This window comes from Cornus florida, unplaced genomic scaffold (genome assembly GCF_030987335.1).
Source record: "Cornus florida cultivar Cherokee Brave unplaced genomic scaffold, ASM3098733v1 CherokeeBrave_3.0.0_Hap2_Chr08, whole genome shotgun sequence".
In the NCBI taxonomy this organism is placed as follows: Eukaryota; Viridiplantae; Streptophyta; class Magnoliopsida; order Cornales; family Cornaceae; genus Cornus; species Cornus florida.
In genome coordinates, this window is record NW_026775578.1 from 53,523,127 (window position 1) to 53,543,714 (window position 20,588).

General features: G+C 36.4%; 1 protein-coding gene across 1 annotated transcript in view; it reads right to left on the bottom strand.

The window, feature by feature from the left end:
- The window catches only part of LOC132271749 (probable F-box protein At1g44080), a 55,761-nt gene that overhangs the window by 12,326 nt on the left and 22,847 nt on the right, over nt 1-20,588 (bottom strand). The window lies entirely within an intron of this gene.

The window sequence follows — 20,588 nt, forward strand, 5'->3', positions numbered from 1 at the left end:
GTCGACCATGGATAGCATTGATTATACGAACTGGTTGCGAATTGTGGGAGCTTTGTTTATGACTCCTTTTTATTTGTTCCACTGGTCGATTCTGCTCCATCGCCGAGCCTTGAACATAACTCGCAAACTCCCCTATAGCTATCAACATCTCCACTTGCCTCCTCAGGTTCCTGCATTCGTTAGTCTGATGTCCGAAATCAGAATGAAAAGCACAATGTTTAGTTTGATCCCTCTGTTCGAGGGGTTGTCTAATTGGCAGTGGTGGATGAAACTTGTCCTTGTTCTCCTGATACAGCCTCGCCAGAGTGATCTTCAGCGGAGTAATCAACTCTTCCTCCCTGGACCTTTTTTCGGCCTTCCAAGTGGTCTGACGTTGCGGCTGAGCCTGCTTCTGCCTGATCTTTGCCTTGGACTTTTCCTCGGTCGACACAAGCGACGTTGTCCGAGCATTAGCTGCCTCCTCTTCTTCGAGGCGCACGAAGCCATCGGCTCTCTCATTGAGTTCATCCATGGTAGCCGGCGTATTCACTACCAGACTGGTGTGAAACGGAGTTCCGCGTGTCATGGCTAACTTGAAGGCTTGAACTGCCGTAGAAGGGTGGCATTCGATCACCATACTCTTAGTGAGATTAAACCTGGTAAGAAAGGCCTGGAGACGTTCATCCTTGTGCTGCCGCATCGTGAACAGGCTCGAGATGTCCTTCGGCGGGCGTTTGTTCCCATAGTACTGGCTTATGAACCGATCGCACAGGTCCCTGAAACTGCCAATGGAGCTCCTAGGCAAGTTTTTGAACCAGCTGAGCGCCGGTCCGGCCAGGCTTGTAGGGAAACATTTGCACATTAAAGAGTCGTTTTCCGTATTCAGGGCCATTTTCAACTGGATATGATACACATGATCGATCGGATCGGTCGTTCCGTCAAACAGAATAAAGACTGGCATAGCAAACTTCCTTGGATGCGGCGCATTCAAGATCTCGTCGGTGAATGGTGAATCCACCGTCCGGGCTGCGGATCGGAGAGCTTCATTCTCTCTCTGGAGTCCAGCGGTAGCTCTGTGAGTTACGGTTCTGCCCTCCGAACCGTGATGAGTGACAGTAACCATGGAGGGCCGGTAAGACGGATCGAACGACCGTTCCTCTATGAACTCTCTTTGCCAAGGCGACGCTACTCGACGGCGATCAACCTCCATCACTTCCTCTCGGTCAAACCTTTCCCGCTGCGGATCAACGTGAGTCGATCCTTCGTGATCTTCAACTCGACGAACATTTGGCGGCAAATTGTCCATCATCCTTTCATCACGGTGGTGAGCTGACTGATTGTTCTCGTTCTGATCGCCTTGATGCGCGATATTGGATTGAACACCTCCTTCTCCGACCGGAGGTGGATGCGAAACTGCAGGTATTTGCCGATGTTGCAGTCCAGCTTTCAATTCTGCATTTTCTTTTCTGAGAGCTTCAATCAAGTTCATCAACTCTTCAAGCTTTGTTTGCTGGACAGCTTCCATCGGATTGGAGCTTTCACCTATCATTATTCCCGAACGGAGTAAAGGCATTAATCTCAAGCTCGCGAGTAGATCTGAGCTTCGTGAGTAGGAATTTTTTAGATCTGGCTTCTAATCCTCCGAATTATGCTCACTGTTTACGAGATCTGAATTGTCTGAACTCTAAATCCGTCAGATCCTGCCACAATCAAACAACTCGTAGATCTGAAGTCACTCCAAAGCTTGAAGAATTGTAATTCCTCCAGAGCAGGTCACAATCGCTCAGCTCTGGATTCAAATCCTAAAGATCGAGTCTCGATCAACCGAATTGGTTTGAATCCATTCGATACTCCTCATTGATCAACCAAACTTCCATGCGTTTCCCACAGACGGCGCCAATTGAAGATGCAAGAAACTCCTTCTATTCTTTCTCTCTCTAGAATTCTTACACCTCAACCCGAAAAGATCCCTCTCCTCTTCATTCCAACTCCTATTTATAGATATTTACAAGATATTTACAAGATATTTACTGATTGCTGGATCTGGGCCTATTCCTCTGTAAGCCCTGGTCACCCTTGATGGGCTTACTCCCGTTCGGCCCATATGCAGTGTCTTTCTATGGGATGACCCAGCTATTCGGACTGAATGTTGTGTTTTGCGGGTCGGACCTGGCCCATGTCATCCGGGGCCTCCTCAATCATAATAGTGTTTTTATTTGAAATGAACAAAATGCTTTGCCTGTGATCAGGAACGGATTTGTGATCCGACTGGTAGTATTCCGGAGCAAATGTTTAACATGTCTGCTCTGCAATTCTTTGACCCGACTTCCAATACACTCGATAGAAATCTGCCATCAACTATTGGTTTTTGGCTTCCTAATCTTGAAGAATTAAATCTAGAAGACAAATCAGTTGGGTGGAAACATCCCCTTGTATCTATCTAACTCTTCTAAGATCACAAGACTGTCGCCCTTGAAAATCTGCTGCTCTTGGATTTATCTAATAATTCTGTAAGTGGTTACCTGCCATCACAAATGAAAATGTCTAATGTCATTGACGTTGTAGATTTATCTTGGAACAATATACAAGGAAGCATTCCTCAAGCTATTGGATCCTCCCAAAGTCTTAGCTCCCTAAATTTGTCGAGGAACTCATTACGGGGGAATCATTTGGTGACTTGATTTCGTTGGAATTCATGGATCTCTCTTACAACAATTTATCAGGTACCATCCCTAAGACCTTAGAAGAAGTTTCACATCGCAAATATTTGAATCTTTCTTTCAATAAGCTCTCCGGAGAGATTCCAAATGAGGGCACTTTTGTTAACTTTACTGCTCAATCTTTTATCGCAAATGAGGATCTCTGTGGGCCGTCAATTCTGCAAGTTTCGGCTTGCAAAATGTACAGAGAACACGGACTAAACAAGTTTTTCTCAACTATATTCTTCCAGTAGTTGCATCAGTAGTAATCTTTGTTGTTTTGATTTTTGTGATGCCAACTTGCTTGGGTCAGGAGGCGGAGTTCTTTAGATGGGACAATCATTGCTGTAAAAATATTGAATTTGGACCTTGACGGAGCTTTTAAAAGCTTTGATGCAGAATGTGAAGTGCTGCGAAATGTACGCCTTCGGAATTTAGTAAAGGTCATAAATACATCCTCCAATCCTGAGTTAAGAGCTTTGGTTCTGCAGTACATGTCTAACAGAAGTCTTGAGAAGTAGATATATTCTGAGAACTATTACCTAGATTTCCTTCGAAGAGTGAGCGTCATGTATGATGTTGCGTTAGCTTTAAAATATCTCCATGATTGTCAACCGGAGCCTGTGGTCCATTGTCGTTCTTTTAGATGAAGAAATGGTTGCTCATGTGGGAGACTTTGGAATTGCAAAAAATTTAGTTGACAAGACTGCAGCACAAACCAAGACTTTAGATACGCTCGGCTACATTGCACAAGGTACTTCTCGCATTCTCCCTACTTCATTTTTTAAAATTATTGTTACATTTCTAAGAGTGGTGAAACTTATGACTTCTTGTGAGTTAGACTTCTCATCTTCCCAATTTCAAACGTGTTCTTGATGAGGCTTTCAGTTCTATGGCCAACACATTAATGGTCGGTTGGGCTTCTAATTGAATAACATATTTCTGGTGTTGTTTAAACATAATAAATACTTCACTTTATTGCATGCTCAGGCTGGCATTTTAAATGCTTAGTTGTGTTACTCATATGCTAGGATTGAAAATGTAATGCAACACAATAAAGTCCAGCTTAGCTCACTACTTGATTATCTTTTCTTTATCTCTTTCTTTCTTTCTTTATATATATATATATATATATATATATATCTCCTAAAACATGCATATCTTCTGTAGACAAGTCCAAGTTCATGGAAGTGAATAATGAAATTTCTTTTCATTGTGCTTCTTGAAACTTTTGAATTGTTTGACAGAGTATGGTTATGAATGAAGAGTGTCTACGAAATGTAATGTTTATAGCTGCGGAATAATGTTGCTAGAGATGTTTACGAAAAGGAAGCCGGCAGATGACATGTTCGTTGGAGAACTGAGTTTGAGGTAATGGTGGGCCTCTTAACTGGGGTTGATGTTTATTTTGGTCCAGCTTTAAGCCCATATCTGTAGCCTACAATTAATAAGGACCAATTGACTATGAGTTTTAGTTTGGGCTAGTGGGACGTGGAATGCTTTTACGGGTGCAGGGTCTTTGTGCCCATATCTCATATTATGGTAGTTTTATTTGGTATTTGTCGTATACCTTTGAGTAGGGGTTTTCTTTGGTTGTGCTTTGTAGATGCCGTATGGCTGTTCTTATTGTCGAAAAGAAAAATAAAAAAAAAAAAAATGTTGGGGACACCAAATGGGAAAGAACCAGTGAATTACCTACAAAATTGTCTTCTTTTTTTCTTTTATTTTTCTCCAAAAGTTCAGGCAAATGCCCGCACTCACAATATATTTACCCTATAGCGCACAAACGACTCACGAATTACCTAAGAGAAAAGTTCAACATCCTAGTCCATTTTTTTTTTTGAACAATGATTAAGTTTTAATCATAGCTACAATATATGCTCATAGCAACAATATTTCCTATATATACATGAAACAAAATGCAGGTAAGAGTAATTATAGCAAAGACTAGAGAGAAAAATAGTGCCAAAAAATAAGTGCACAGAGAGTGGTGATGAAGAAACGCATGGTGATGATACGTCTCTGCAGTGCAGTCCCAGAAAATAAATGCTTTTTGCATTGAATAGCCTAGTTGGAGTTGTAGGGGCTGTGCCTCAAACTTTCAATATATCTTGAAAGAGTATCATCAAAACCTCTCTAATCTCTCATTTTCTTCTACTTTTTTAACTTTTTAGTAGTATCGTCTGAGTGCAAAGCTCTCTCTCTTTGGTATATTATTATGACCACTCTCTAGAACCTTTCTGTCTCCAGTTACTTGATGGGAGAATTGTACTTGATTTACTTTAGTGATGGGGAACCCTCGCTTTTAAAGCACGCTCAGGTTTGGAGCGTGTGTGGAACACGCTAGGTTGTAAGTATTAATTGGTGATTTTGTTCCTGCATGTGGTTTTCCTATTAAGTTTGAACCGTTAATTATGTTCTTTTTGGACATTAGTTTAGATTTTAATAGCATTTGGATGATCTTGTTTCTACTGTACTGAACATGATTTAATGTCGAATCAGGATATTTAAGCCAACTCCTTTAGTCTATTAATTTATCAAAGTAACTAGCTCGTTTGTCATCTCTCTCACACACAGTCACACACACATATATATGATATATGATATATGATACACTAGTCTCATTTCTTTTTTCGCTTTTACTTCTCATTTGTTCCTACAAACCATATAGAGCAAGCCCTAGCTACAGCTTTAGTTCTTTGTACTCATGATCACTTGTTTTGTGGATTTGAAATATGAAACTGATGAATTGAAGTTACTTATATTATATTGGGTATTTAATTTTCGAGTGGGAAGCAAATTTTACCTAGAATAGATATAACCCAGTAATGAGAAGTGTAGTCCTCGGTTGATCTTCTGTTATAGGGTTATGAATAGTGTGGACTCCACAAAAATCTTTTAATTCACTTTTTTTTTTACTAATCTTTTAATTCACTTGGAATTTTTTTCTTTATACCAACACCTAAAACTTACTATCCCTTACTCTTGTTTAAAACTTTAAGTTGACTGAATCTCTTATTGGACCACAATACATGCATCGTATTTGTCACACACCATGCACACATATGTGTGTGTATATATATAGAGATATTTGTTGTAATTTAATAAAGGGTTAAGTGCAAAAAACTCCCTTCTACTATCAATATAGTGCAAAACAGTTCATGTGTGGTATAAACCCCCCATATACTATCAATTTAGTGTAATTAACCCCCCCTCTCATATTCGCATAAAAGACATTAATACCCTCTCTAATATAATTTTTAGGGTTAAGTGCAAAAACCCCCCCGATCTATAGGGTTTGTGCAGAAATAGTTTATACTTTTTGAAAATGTGCATTTTAGTCCATAATATTCAAAAAATGTGCAAATAAGCCTCTCTGACTACTTTTTGATCAAAATTAACATAAAATAAATTTTTTCAAAAAAGACATGACATTTTATTCTCACTTGAAAAAACATATACTATATACACACACACACACACACACACACACACACACACAATACCATAATTCCCTCTTAAAAGAATCCATATTAAACCAGACCGATGAGTGTCTGTAAGAAAAAAATAGTTTCACTACCCTCGAATTAAAGAAAGTAGGACCCATAACACCCTTTTGGGTCTCCTGAAAGCGTAAAGTGAGCAAATGCATGTAATTTTGAAATTCCGGTGATTGTAATTTCCAAAAATAAAGAACAGTGATTATCCTTGAAATTTATCATAATTACTGTATAAACCCAATGCATTATTTGTTGAAAAATTATCAATTAGTTTAACTTTACAGTTGGTAAAAAAAAAAAAAAAAGGCTTTACTGCAATAATCAAGAGGAATAAAGTTATATTTTTTTTAATATATCTTTAATTTAATTCAAAATTCATTAGTAATTAATTTGTTTATAGTTTTGTCATTACTTATTAAATATCTTAAATATATTTATTTTAAGGTTAATGATCTTAATTGGATAATATTGAATTTTGTAACTATTAATATAAAATTTATGTGAAAAAAAAATTCAAAAATAAAAGTTAATGGTCTTAAATTAATCGAAATTTTTGAAATTTTTAGGCTCGGTCTGGTTAGATAAAAATTAGTAGTGGTTATATTCTATATTTGTTTAATATGGATTTTTTACATTGCCTAAATTTTTTTTAATATTATTTCATTTATATTAGAGAGGGTATCAATATCTTTTTATGCGAACATGAGTGTAATTGCACCAAATTGATAGTATAGGAGGGTTTTATACCACACATGGACTGTTTTGCACTATGTCGACAGTAAAGGGTTTTTTTTTTTTTTTTGGCACTTAACCCAAGGGAAAAATAGGGTTTTTAAATTTACGTAATGTCAATTTTGATCAAAAAGTGGTCAGAGAGGTTTATTTGTACATTTTTTGAATTTTATGGATTGAAATACACATTTTCAAAAAGTATGGACTATTTTTGCACAAATTCTATATATCAAGGGATTTTTTTGCACTTGACCCTTTAATAAATGGGTGAGAAATTGTGACTGTGTACATCTAAATAGCGCAAGTCTCCGCACATTGTTATCAATGAAGTCAGCTTATTTAATAAAAAATAATAATATCAATTTGTTTTGTTGTCTTGTACCTCTCCTCTAGTCTATTTGTGGTCCTTGGCTTCGGGGACATAGGTTTGGAAAGAAATAATATACTAGTTTGGATCTATTATTGGAATAGTATCCCATTGTGATTGTATTTTTTTCCAAGGTTTCTGAAACCTATTCTACAATAAAATTTTCAATCTTTTATCTCAAACAAGTTTAAACACCTATCTACTATGAATCGGAGAGATAGCAAAAAGACTTTTGACTCCCACTCCTCTCCAAAAAATACTGGTATGACATTGATGGGTTTACATAGTAGTTTGGATTTGTAAGATTTAGGGTTGCAATTCAGGCAAGTTGGGCGGGTTTGAGGTATAAATTGAGCCCAACCCATCTTATAAAATGCTAAACACAAGCCCAACCCTAATCCTATCTTCAACTCTAACTGTTCAACTCTAACCCAGTCCATCCTTCTTCTTTTACATTCGGGTTTAGATTTCGTGTTAAAAATTCGGATTACTCATATGGCTAATCTTTACAGCGAAAATTTAATATAATCTTGAATTAGTTGTACATTAAATTACTCTTAAATAAAAAAAAAAAATTTAAAATTAAAAACTTTCTGTAAAGAATTTTTAATAAATTACAAACAAATTATTAGAAAATTAATTTTCTTAAATGTTAACATACAATATTATATATAATGTAATTAAAATTAAAAATGTATATGAAAATAATATTAGAATTAGGATTCGGATTGCTAGCACCTCAACTCAAGCCCAACCCTAATTAAATTTGGATTAAGATTTTTCAATCCAGACTCAACCCAAATAATAAAAATAATTGTGTAAACTTAGAAAAAATCAGGCTAGACCCAAGTTGCTCCAGGTTGCCCAACCCAAATTGCACCCCTAATAAGATTATAGTAACTACTACTTTCTCTTTGATGGTTGTTCTTTCTCACTTTCCATGTAACGACCCAAACCCATGGATTTGAATCTCTATCTGGGCCTAACCTGACCCAGAAACACCTAAGGGTAAAATGGTCATTATACACCTTACTAATTGTTAGGAGTCATAATGGAACCACACTATTCATTTCTAACTGCATTGGTTCACAAAAAGGAGATACTCTAACTTTAGGCTCATACTGGACCCATAGGGTTTACAAGGGCAAAAATAATCATTTAGAATCATAGATATGAAATGATACTAGTACTAATGGAAAGAGGACTCAAAATACTTCAATTTGGACTAAAAAATGACCCCATTTGGATTTAAATCGGAGATCGATCTCCCTAGGTTTAAGTAGATTCATCAATTAAAACCTTTTACTATTATATATATATATATATATATATATATTTTTATATATTTTAACACTAAACCAGAATATAATTTAACAGACACAGGAATACAATCAAGAGTAAGAACATTTAACAACCACTGGGGCCATATATATATACTCTACTTTAAATCACCCCATTCGGCTTCCAAAGCCATTCTACTCAGCATGTGAACTACCAAATTTCCTTTTCTAGAAGTTGAGGCAAGAGAAACGCCCACACAAAACTCAAGAAAGATTGAAATATCCTCATAGACAACCATAAGAGCTTCTTCAGAAGGGATCAAACTCATCACAGGTTTATAGTCACCCTCCACAATGAAATGACGGTATCCCCATGCCTTTAGCAGCTTGAGAGATTCCTGAAGCACCAAACCTTCTGCCACAGGGGTTGCAAACGTTTGTTAGAAAAATATAGGCCACTCCAACAGGATGACCAAAATGGTTTCTAACAATCATACCTCTTCCACAGGACTGTCACATTGAAATGTATCAAAGTTTAATTTAAGACATCCAAGACTTGGAGATAGCCACGCTGCCGAACGAACCGGCCGGATGAAGAGTAGGAGGCAACGAAGACAACTCATTTTGTTTGCACATATTTGAAATTCATGAAAATTGTTTATAGCTCTTTGGACAGTGTCAACAGCCGCCCAACGCTTGTTTCTAAACATGAAATCGATTATACTCTTCCAAATAGACCAAATAATGAATGCAGCAAGGCTAATGCAATCCTTCGAGGCATCACATGAATTCCAAAAAATAGTAAGATCATACCATCTTTAATTTCAGCCAAATAGAGGAATTTATATTATCAAAATCCAATCTAAAAGGGCTTTACTTCCATGCCTTGCAGGCAAAGGGGCAAGTACAGAGAATATGATTAATGGATTCTTCAGCCACTCCACAAATTTTGCACGTAGCATCATCAAACACCTTTCTGAGCCTGATTTTTTGAAGCACTGGGAGTCCCTCGTGAAGACATTGCCACATGAATAGTTGGATCTTTCTGGGAGCACGAATTTTCCAAATAACCTTCCACATTCTTTTCCTATCCGGTTCAAAGCTGCACCCTACTACTCTAGGAACATATTTTTTCTTGGTAAGAGATGAGAGAGCTACGTAGTAAGCAGTTTTGACAGAAAACTTGCCATTCGAAGTAAAGCCCCAGATTTTACGATCGTCCCCACCCAACTATCGAAGGGGAATTTGGAATGAGGTTCATGTCTCTATGGTTAAAATGTTAGGAAATTATATATTGGTTCCATGAGGGTGAGGAGATGTTGATCAGTTCTGCCACTGTGCTAAAAGAAGCATTATTTTTCTTTGAAGTAACTGCAAAATTAGACTTATCCGGGAGCCAGTTAGCCATCCAGCAATCAATGTTTGAACCATCCCTAATGCACCACTTTAAACCCCTACCGAAGATATCCTTTGCAGCTTGCATGCTTCTCCACACCCAAGAGGATTTTGGCTTGACAGTTGAATCCAGGAAGCTGCAGACTATATATATATATATATTTAATTATTATTAAATTAGATAAATGTATGAAAAATATTAATGAGGTCAGTATGGCATGTGTAAATAATGTAATTTGATGAGCTTTCATGTTTAGTTTGTGAAATTTATCCTAAGCATTATATGTATTACAATTTGACAATTTCTTTTTCCATGTAACTCTCCCATTTCATTATTACAATTTTGCATGATTTTGCCTTATTTGAAAAAGTGTCCTTTTGCATGCTTGCCTTGCGGTGGCAACATGTATGCTGAAAAAGTGTTCTTTTGCACGATTAGCTACCTATTGAAGCAACTAAACCCCTAAATTATTAAAAGTTACTACTAGATTTTTAATTGCATTTAAAATGACATTTTTAACTATGTACAATGAAAATATATATATAAGAAAATTAATTAAAATTAAAGAACAAAAATTGAAAAGTAAACTGAAACTCAGATGCATATTTTTCACATAATTAATATTACACATGCAAATAACACAAAGAAAATTACACTTTAATAAAGAGTCTTTGCTGGGCTACTGAGAGTTCAATTTGAATTCCTATGATGGTCACCTCTTTTGTTTAAGTGGTGTAGACTGTAGAGTATCCTAGTGAGAGTCCAATTTATACTTCCTTCTTTGTAATGGCTAGAAAGAGTCTTTGTTGGGCTAAAATGAGAATGTAAATGCAACAAAAGACATGTATAACAAGGCAAGCATGCAAAAGAACACTTCTTCAAACAAGGCAAAAGTATGCAAAAGAACTCAAAATAGAATTGGAGAGTATTAGCCTATGAAATACTATAATATCATTAAAATTGTAACAACAATAAAAGTACCATAAAATAATACTATTTATTTGCCCAAACTATTTTTACTATTTTCATATATAACACTTTTGTTTGGAGCATAGATGTAGCATAAAATATATATTTTTTAATTATAATAATAAATAAAAACAATCACTTTTGAATTTTTCTTTTCATAAACGTTGTGCTTGAAGAAAAATAATAGAAAAAAAAAACATATTTATTAATAAAATATGTCGGTCAAAAGCCTAGTCTTAGCATTTTCAAAACATGTCGTTGGATACTTCAATTCAACATTTAATTATTAAAAAAATTAAATATTTTAGTAATATATTAAATGATATTTTCATTAAAAGTTAAATAGAGGGACGTGACTAATAATTAAATATATATTTAAAATTCAAATAAATATTAAATATATATATATTTATAGTTAGTAAGAACATTTATTTATGTGGTCAAGTTGATCAACATTTTATTTGGCACGCTCCTCCATACAAGGACGAAATGTGAATATATACCATATCATCCCCCTTGTTACCTATATCATTTCCCTATGCCGAAGTATCATAAGGAAGAAAATTGGTAGTTGAGAGAATAAATGATTTTTTTGATTTTGCCTGTGAGAATGTGTCAAGTGTATCATAGTGAGAGCTAAGTTCTGGTGCATCAAGACTATTATGTGTATGTATGTGTATGAATAGATACATGTGAGTGGGTGGTAATAAGTATGCTATGGTGTGCCCAAGCGTACCTAGTGTAATGGTGTGAGCGTGTGGGAGGTCCTATTTAACTGTTTGTGAGAAACAAAGAAACTGAATCATTTGTGTGAATAGAGCTCCTCGCTCTTCTTCCTGTCATTGACTCTCAGTGCACAACTTGCAAAGAGTGATATTCATCACGGTGCACATCCAGATCTGGTTTGGATGGAAATCGGAGGTGACAGCTTTTGCACTTGGGCTTGTTTTTGTGAGACCTTTGTTGATGATCTACAATGTCATGAACTTTATCACCCAAAAAATCACAAATATTACACATAAGGACACTTACCCTTCCCTCTTCGGGACAAGCACAGAGCCTCCTCTATTCCTTTTTCCACAATCCACAGGAAGAGAGGAGGCTCTGTGCTTGTCCCGAAGAGGGAAGGGTAAGTGTCCTTTTGTGTAATATTTGTGATTTTTTGGGTGATAAAGTTCATGACATTGTAGATCATCAAGGGAGGTCTCACAAAAACAAGCCCAAGTGCAAAAGCTGTCACCTCCGATTTCCATCCAAACCAGATCTGGATGTGCACCGTGATGAATATCACTAAATGTCAGTGTTCTTGGTCCCTTTTTTTTTTTTTTTTTTCTTTTTTCTTTTTTGCTTATTTTATTTTATTTTATTTTATTTTGCTGTTCCATTCTTTTGTTTTCACGATTTAATTTTTTTTTTGGTTTGTTTGATATTTTTATTTGGTGTCAAGATTTGTCATAGTCTGTTTTAACTGCAACACTGAAGCCATGTTTGATGAAACAGGAAGAAATCTTCGTAGCCATGGGTGGGCCTGCCTTCGGAATCTGCGCGCACTTCACTGAAGACAGTATATTGTTGTTGGATATATGAATGTTTATATGACTGAGTTATGCATTTACTTACTAGTAGTTTAACACTAAGAACCTGTGTGTTTTTTATTCTAATTAAGGCTGGCAGTGGTGTGCAGTTACTATATGTTGGCTTAACCTAAGAAAGTGTTTTTTTTTTTTTTTTAATTAGAAAGATGATTTATGTTCACATTCTAATGTTTAGTTTTGGAGAGTTTGGTTAATAGAAAGAAGTATTAAGTCTCTCCTTGAATTCAACCTGTCTCATTCCCCTTTTTCTACAATTATGAGTACTGTTGCAGTCTCCCTCTCTTCCTCTCTCTACTTTTTGAGATTGCTTTATTTTTTTTATCATGGCGATTTTCCTTTCCTTGGCATGAATTTACAATTGTCTCTCTCTCTCTCTCTCTCACACACACACACACTCACACACACACACACAAAATGGGTATTTGCTTTGCTTCGATAGTGCCTACGTTGTCTTTATCTTTGATAAAACTGGGACTTTGATTTGGCAGTGAATTGAAGCCTAAACTTGTCTTCTTATCCAAAAATCCTGAGATGCTTTAATTGCTTACCCCATAACACCAAGTGCACTAGGCTACAACTTTAGTTCTTTGTACTCATGATCGCTTGTTTTGTGAATTTGAAATATAAAACTGAAGAATTGAAGTTACTATATTATATTGGGTATTTAATTTTCATGTAGGAAGCAAACTTTACCTAGAATAGATATAACCCAGTTTTGATCTTCAGTTATAGGGTTATGTATAGTGTGGACCCCACAAAAATCTTTGAATTCACTTGAATTTTTTTCTTTATACCAACACCTACTGGTGCTTGGGGAACGAGTTTAGCTTATAATGGTGCTGTTTACAGAAGATCTTGAGTAATGGTTTCGTGTTCACTATGATGTTGCTAGTACACACAGATCTTCTAGTTTACTTGGTCAATTAAGGATACAGGTCCTTGTCTTCCGGTTTGTATGTCTGTCACATTTGTTTTGGACCTCATTGCTGTAGGTCTTTTGTTAAGATTGGTTTAGTCATGTGGTGCTTGCCTTGAGCTTGTCCCTTGGCTATGCCCAAATAACTCCCATGTACATATTTTTATTTTATTAAGACTTTATCCAAAAAAAAAAAACCTACTCTTTTAAATTCAAAGTTACTATCCCTCTCTGTCTTGTTTAAAACTTCAAGTTGACGGAATTTCTTTTTGAACCACAACACATGTATCATATTTGTCACACACGTGCATACACACACATATATATATTTGTTGTAATTTAATAAATGGGTGAGAAACTGTGAGTGCGTGCATATAAATAGCGCAATCTCCACGCATTGTTATCAATGAAGTCAATTTATTTAATGAACAATAATAATATCAATTTATTTTGTTTTCTTGTACCTCCTCTAGTCTGTTTGTGGCCCTTCAGGGACATAGGTTTGGAAAGAAATAATATTATTGGAATAGTGTTCCATTGTAACCGTGTTTTTCCCAAGGTTTCTTAAACCTATTCTACAATAAAATTTTTAGTTTTTTTATCCCATACAAGTTTAAACACCTCTACTATGAATCTGAGAGATAAGAAAAAGACTTTTGACTCCCCACTCCTTCCCAAAAAAATACTGGTAAAAGACTTTTGACTCCCCACTCCTCTCCAAAAAAATACTAATATAACATTGATGGGTCTACATAGTAGTTTAACATTGTGAAGAAATGCAAGAAGTTTTTTTTTTTTTTTCAAGGTTGGCATTGATGCAATACGAATTTTCGTTGTGAAGAACCCATGATTGCATTGTGATTGTTGAATTCAAAATTTGTCTGCCAATGAACAATTGTTAATTTAATTAGAAAGATTATTCATATTTCAACATCCAATTTGAGTTTAGTTTTGGTGAGATAAATGAATCGGAGATAAGAAAAAGACTTTTGACTCCCCACTCCTCTCCAAAAAACACACTGGCATGACATTGATGGGCCTACATAATAGTTTAACACTGTAAAAAATGCAAGATTTTTTAAGGTTGGCATTGGTGCAATACGAATTTTCGTTGTAAAGAACCCATGATTGCAATGTGATTGTTGAATTCAAAATTTGTCGGCCAATGAAGAATTGTTAATTTAATTAGAAAGATTATTCATGTTTCAACATCCAATTTGAGTTTGGTTTTGGTGAGATAAATGCATATTACAAGGTTGACATATCCTCCTCCACAGTGCTTCCTGTCGAATTTCTTTTTAGACATGTAAAGAAAGAGTACTTGGAGGTGTAGTAGGCCACTATATTTTAAACCCTAAAAACTACTGTCTTTGGTATGATACGTTAGCTGGCCAGCATTTACTGTTGATGCTGCTGCAGACAAAGACTCGTTCTACCATTTTGCCCAAACAAAGACTCATTGTAGAAATTCAGTCAGTTAACAAAAAAGGAATGATAATTATGATATGGCATCTTGTCATTGTCATCACCAGCTATTGTTTATCAACATAACAAAATGTCTATTATCTGGAAATCCTTGGCATTATTCCAAAGGATCAAAAACACATGCCAAAAAGTCATGTATGATGAGATAAACGTTCTTCTGAGATTAATAACTCCAAATAGAACCACATTCACACTAAAGCTATAAAAATTGAATGATAAATGTGTCGCACTTGTTTAAAGAACTCTGCTATCCAACCCATACAACATACATCAAATGAAACATGTTAAGAGTATTGTTTGCATGGCAATGTAAATTACAACAAACATCAAGGAAAACCAGATTTTTTTTTTTTCTCTTTCAATTCTTAAAATGCAAAGAATGCTTACAAAAACCTTAAAAATCATGTGGCACAATTTCCATTTCATTTCACAACCAAACAAAGAAATAGAAAATCAACTGCAGGAGATCAAATTTTCTCACCTTATCGCCCCACAAGAAATCATTGACCCCTAATCGAACACATGCATTGTTAAGAACTTCAATAGCTGAGCCCTAACTGAACACAGTTGAGCTTCAATAGCGGCTTTAGAAAATCCCACGCTAATTCTGGGTTTTTCCAGCAGATAAACTGCTACCATATAGTTTGAGAATTCTCAGCAATTATGGCTGCTTAAACTGCTACAAAATGTCTACAAAATGGCAAAAAAAAAAAAAAATAATGATGTATCAATACAAATATAAAAAGTATATAAAACAGTAGCTAGTTGACATGTTACTGGTAGAAACTAAAAAGATAATTACTGAGATGAATCTGGGAACTTCATAGTTTGATGTCCACTCAAATGATCAAAACAACTAAAAACATTGATGCGTCCCTAACAGGGTAACATGATGTCTATTCCATTAAATTTCAAAATGATATAAACTCAGTTCCCAACAAGTTCAAAGAAAATTTGAATTAGGGAGCATTTATTCCAAAATATGTAATATAAAGTAATTTAACTGCCTCACATCCTAACATATAGATTAAACCATAAGAAAATAGAAAAAGATAATAAAATTCTAGACAGCCATTCTGCACTTGTTATCCTATTCTTCAAGCAATCTGAAAATAGAATATTAAAAACACAAAATAAATAAATGAAAAGCTAACAATGGCTCTGCCATTCATTTTAATAAGTGCATAATTTCTTTTTTTTTTTTTGGAAATTAAAGCAAAAACACACTCATTATCATCCGGAATAGATATTTTGTTAGGAGTATACTAAAAATTATTGCCTTATTTCAACAAAAATAAGTGTCATGCAAAGAACACATGAAGCATTAGTAACTAGATCAATAACAAATAGAAATGGTTTTAACTCTAAACTACTAAAAAGTCACAAGCTCAATAGTGTTCTTTGTGCTAGTTATAGATTACCGTGAAAGCTAGAATATTAGCAAAAGAATTCATCTAAATATTCATCTCAATGTTGGTGAGACACTGACAGCTCTGCAATCCTTGAAGCGATGAAGACAAACCTAACATTAGAGGAGTTGCTCATTTGATCTTGAATAACTGTGGTTTGTTGCGCACTCAATCACGGTTCCTTGTTTTTCTGCAACCTGAGATATCTAAAAAGCTGAAGGACGAATCAAAGATCACCATCAGAATAAGTACACCGAAAATGGCGACTACTAGTATGTGTATTTACTTCAGATACGTGTTTATACACACATATATATACACCAATAGCTCAAATATAAAAATCAGTCTTAGTGTTTTGTCTTGAATGCTGAATTAAGTGGCCTTAAACTTGGCTTGAACATGACTATAAACAAAATTAGTATGTCTATTTTCATTGTAAGCTAAGTAACTGTTGTAGTTTCCTTGATAACAGTTATTATTTAAAGGTCTGCTCACCCCTCTTGCCAGTTCTTTTTCCACTGGGCACCATCCCTCCACCGAATTTTAGATAAAGGGTGTGAAAAGGAACTCGACAGTTGCCACCACAAATACTCTGACTCCGATCAGTCAACTAGTGAGTATTTTGAAGTGAGATTTTTTCTCTGCCAATAAACCCAGAAATTTGGCTTCCATTATCTTTCTCACTAGTTCTTCTCCAATTTGGCTTCACTTTTTCTTTTCCTTAAGATCTCAACCAATGGGTGGCAACAAGAATGTAACGATTGTTGCTGAGAACACTTCAATTCCAGCCAGTAGTAAGTCTTCTGATCACGCCGAGATCGTTGATAAGCTTATTCGAAAAGTTATCGATACTTATATTTATGGCGTTGACGAAGTGTTGGCCAGTGTCCTAGGCTCTGACTCATCTCCTAGATTCGGCCTTGTTCCAGCTTTCAAAGATGGTCCACCAGCTTCACTTCTTCCTTACTGTCCTTTAGCCAAGGAGCAACTCATATTTCAACGCAAGTTCTCTAATCCTGTGGACTTCACCAATCTCTTCAAAAATTGTCCGAACTCTCAAAGTGATTGGACTGATTGGGTTGAACCTCAATATAAAGCACTATGGAAGAAGGTCGGCATTTATGATGCCATCCTTCTTTCGAAACACCGAATCCCTATAGATAAAGAGGCTCTTACCATATTACTCTTCTTTTGGTTGAGCTCGACCAATGCCTTTCATCTTCGGTGTGGGATGATTGGTCTGACGGTGCAGGATATTTGCTTCCTTACCGGGCTTAGACCTCATGGCAAGGAAATAAATCCGTTTCTTACTATCTCTGGAGTGCCTTACGAATATCCAAAGAAACTTGAGAGCTCTGAGCGTATCATTGCACAAGGACTTTTTATCAAAGCCAGCAAGGGTGATGGATCTTTGGTCTCTACCGCTGAGCATATTTCTTTCCTAGTGTACTAGCTGAATAGGTTCCTATTCTGTGTCTCTTCGCTCACACTTACCAAGGAATTTACTCAATTGGCCCTTGCTCTTTATTCGGGTGAGAAACTTGCCACTGCTCCTTTCTTGCTTTCCTATCTTTATCATGGTATCGGGGAGTATGTAGCTTCCAACTTCAAAACTTGTTTTGGGCCATTTTGGCTGTTATAACTTTGGGAATATGCATATTTCCCTGAACTTTACCCCAATCTCGACTTGTCGACCACTGTTCCTATCCCTGGCTATCATTATGCACGTATTCAACCAGGAAAAAGACCGTTCAAAACTATGTTCTCCTTTTTTTATAAGATCCCTGCATACCGAGCCAGTCATCTTTTCTTACCATTCTCATTTCGACTAAGGCAACCTTTGTGGCTTTCCTATCCCCCTGACCAAGCTCCATCAAGTTGCCAAGAGGAACATGCACAAACATAGGCCAGTTTCTTGATTGCTAGGGACATCTCTTACGGATGTTCAAAATTAGGCTCTCCAAATAGCAAGTATGGGGTGGAGTATTACAATCCCCCACAATTTGCCAGACAATTTGGTCTCACCTAACTTGTTCCATTTCCGCCTTTCCGATCTTTCAATATTTCTTTCTTGGAACGAATGGTCTTCACCTCACAAGAAACAATGGAGAGAGTATCCTCTCGGTTCACCCGTCTCTACAATAAATTTTCTTTGTAACCATTCCTGGAAAATCCTGATACTTTTCCATCCTTTAACTACTGGTGGAGAAACCATATTCGGAGGTTATGGTTAAGGATTCACACACCATAGTAGATAGGATTACCTCCATTTTTATCAAACCCCAAGGAGTCTCAACCAAGCCATCAAAAGGAATCAGTGTGGCTAATCTTGGTTCTCCCAGCAGGACGAAAAAATCAAAATCGCCAAAAGAAGGTACATTTTCATGCCTATACACATATAAATGCCAAGCTTATGCCTTATATCATAAAGACATGATTTCTTTCATACAACTGTTGCCTTCCATGATCCATTAGGCGTTTCTGATCATGAGGCGAGAATGCCTGAGGCTGATGAAGAAGATGTGATGCCCCTCAAGAGACGTAAGGTTTTCCTTATGAATTCTTTAAAGCATATCTTACTTTTATGTGCCAAATATATATGCCTTTTTTTAACTTCAATAGTATTTCAGGTGACCAGGGCTGGGAAAGGAAAAAAACCGGTTACCTCAATTAGGACGAATGCCCCTTGCTTATTGATTGAAGATGAGGAGGAAGAAAATCTTGCTTCCTTGATGCCATCGACTTTCTCGGCTGAGACAAATATCTCTACCAGTCGTGAGGTAACTAGAGGTCATTTTTACTTCCAGCATCAATGTACCTGTCAATTCTAATGGCATCTTTATGGGTAGGTTTCTTCACACTCAGCTAGGTCGTTGTCGAGAGACAAGATCAATACTTGTGATGACATTGCGAATGCCAAGCACCCTCACACCAGTGGTTTTGAGTATCAATAAGCCACGACTCAATCAAACACTGTCCTCCATCAATTAGATGGGGCTGAGGTAATATTCAAGATGATCTTTCAGTACATCTCCCGTATATCTTTTTCAATGTTAGGCACTCATAAACATTCTTCTCTTGCAAGTTGCCTCGGGCACTCGACCAAGAGTTCCCAGCCTTTACTCTGCACAAGTGACCGCTGCCAGATGTACCTTCAGTCATGTGACTCGGCCTTCACCAGTTGGTGTGAGTATTTATGATTTATTCTCTCATTCAAGCCTCGACTTACTTTACTAATTTCTTTTCCTTTACAGGCTGGTTCAAGTTCTCAGTTCCAACTGCCCCTGCAAACTTACGGTACGATCGATGATTTTGACGTCACCTTCTCTCAAGTAGAGGCTGGGTTCAATCTAGAGCCCTTGATGAGTGAGCCAGTTATCGTGCTTACACCTCCCAGTCATCTGCTAGATATTGAGGGAGCAAAAAGATTACTAGTTGCAGTCGTGTCCCGAGACCTCTCTGAGATGCCAAGTTTGGTTGTTGATGTGACCGATGCTATGTCTATGCTAATAGATCATCACGGCTTAAGTCAAGAGCAGATAAACCATCTTCAATCTGTCCAAAGCTGATTCCCGACCCTTGTTTCTTATTTTCAGCTTTCCTCGCAAAAGGCTGGCGAGCTATCGTCCACGATCAATGAAAAGCTATAAGAGCAAAAATCTCTGACTAAACAAGTGAAGGAAAATGTTTCTCAATTTCGCACCTTACAATCGGCTCATGCTAAAGGAACACAGAGAACAGCAGAAATTGAATATGAGATGGAACGTCTCAAGTTGGAATTGATTGAAGCTACCCGATCAAGAGAAGAACTCACTGCTCAGATAAAGGAGATTTATGAAAAGAATGTGGAAATTGACTAACAGAGAAAATCGGTCTCAAAAGAAATTCTTCGACTGAGGACTGAGAAGGCTAAAGAGGATGAAAAAGTGGCCATGTCTAAGAAGGAGTGGGATGAGCTCAAGAGTTATTTTATTTATCTGTAGAGAAAATGATAGGTAATGACTCTTATGAATTTTGTACTCAATGGAACAATGAATGAAATGCATGTCTTCATGGCTTTTTGATTATTTAACTATCTTTGGTTTCATTCTCCATCGTCCCCCACATTATAGGATAATAAGTTTTTAAGTATCGACCATTAATTGGTCAAGGGTGTATCTCCCCGTCAAGATCTTGCAAATGATATGCACCTCCTTTTAAGACTTTGTAAACCATAAATGGACCCTCCCAATTTGGCAACCATTTTCCATATTTTCGATCA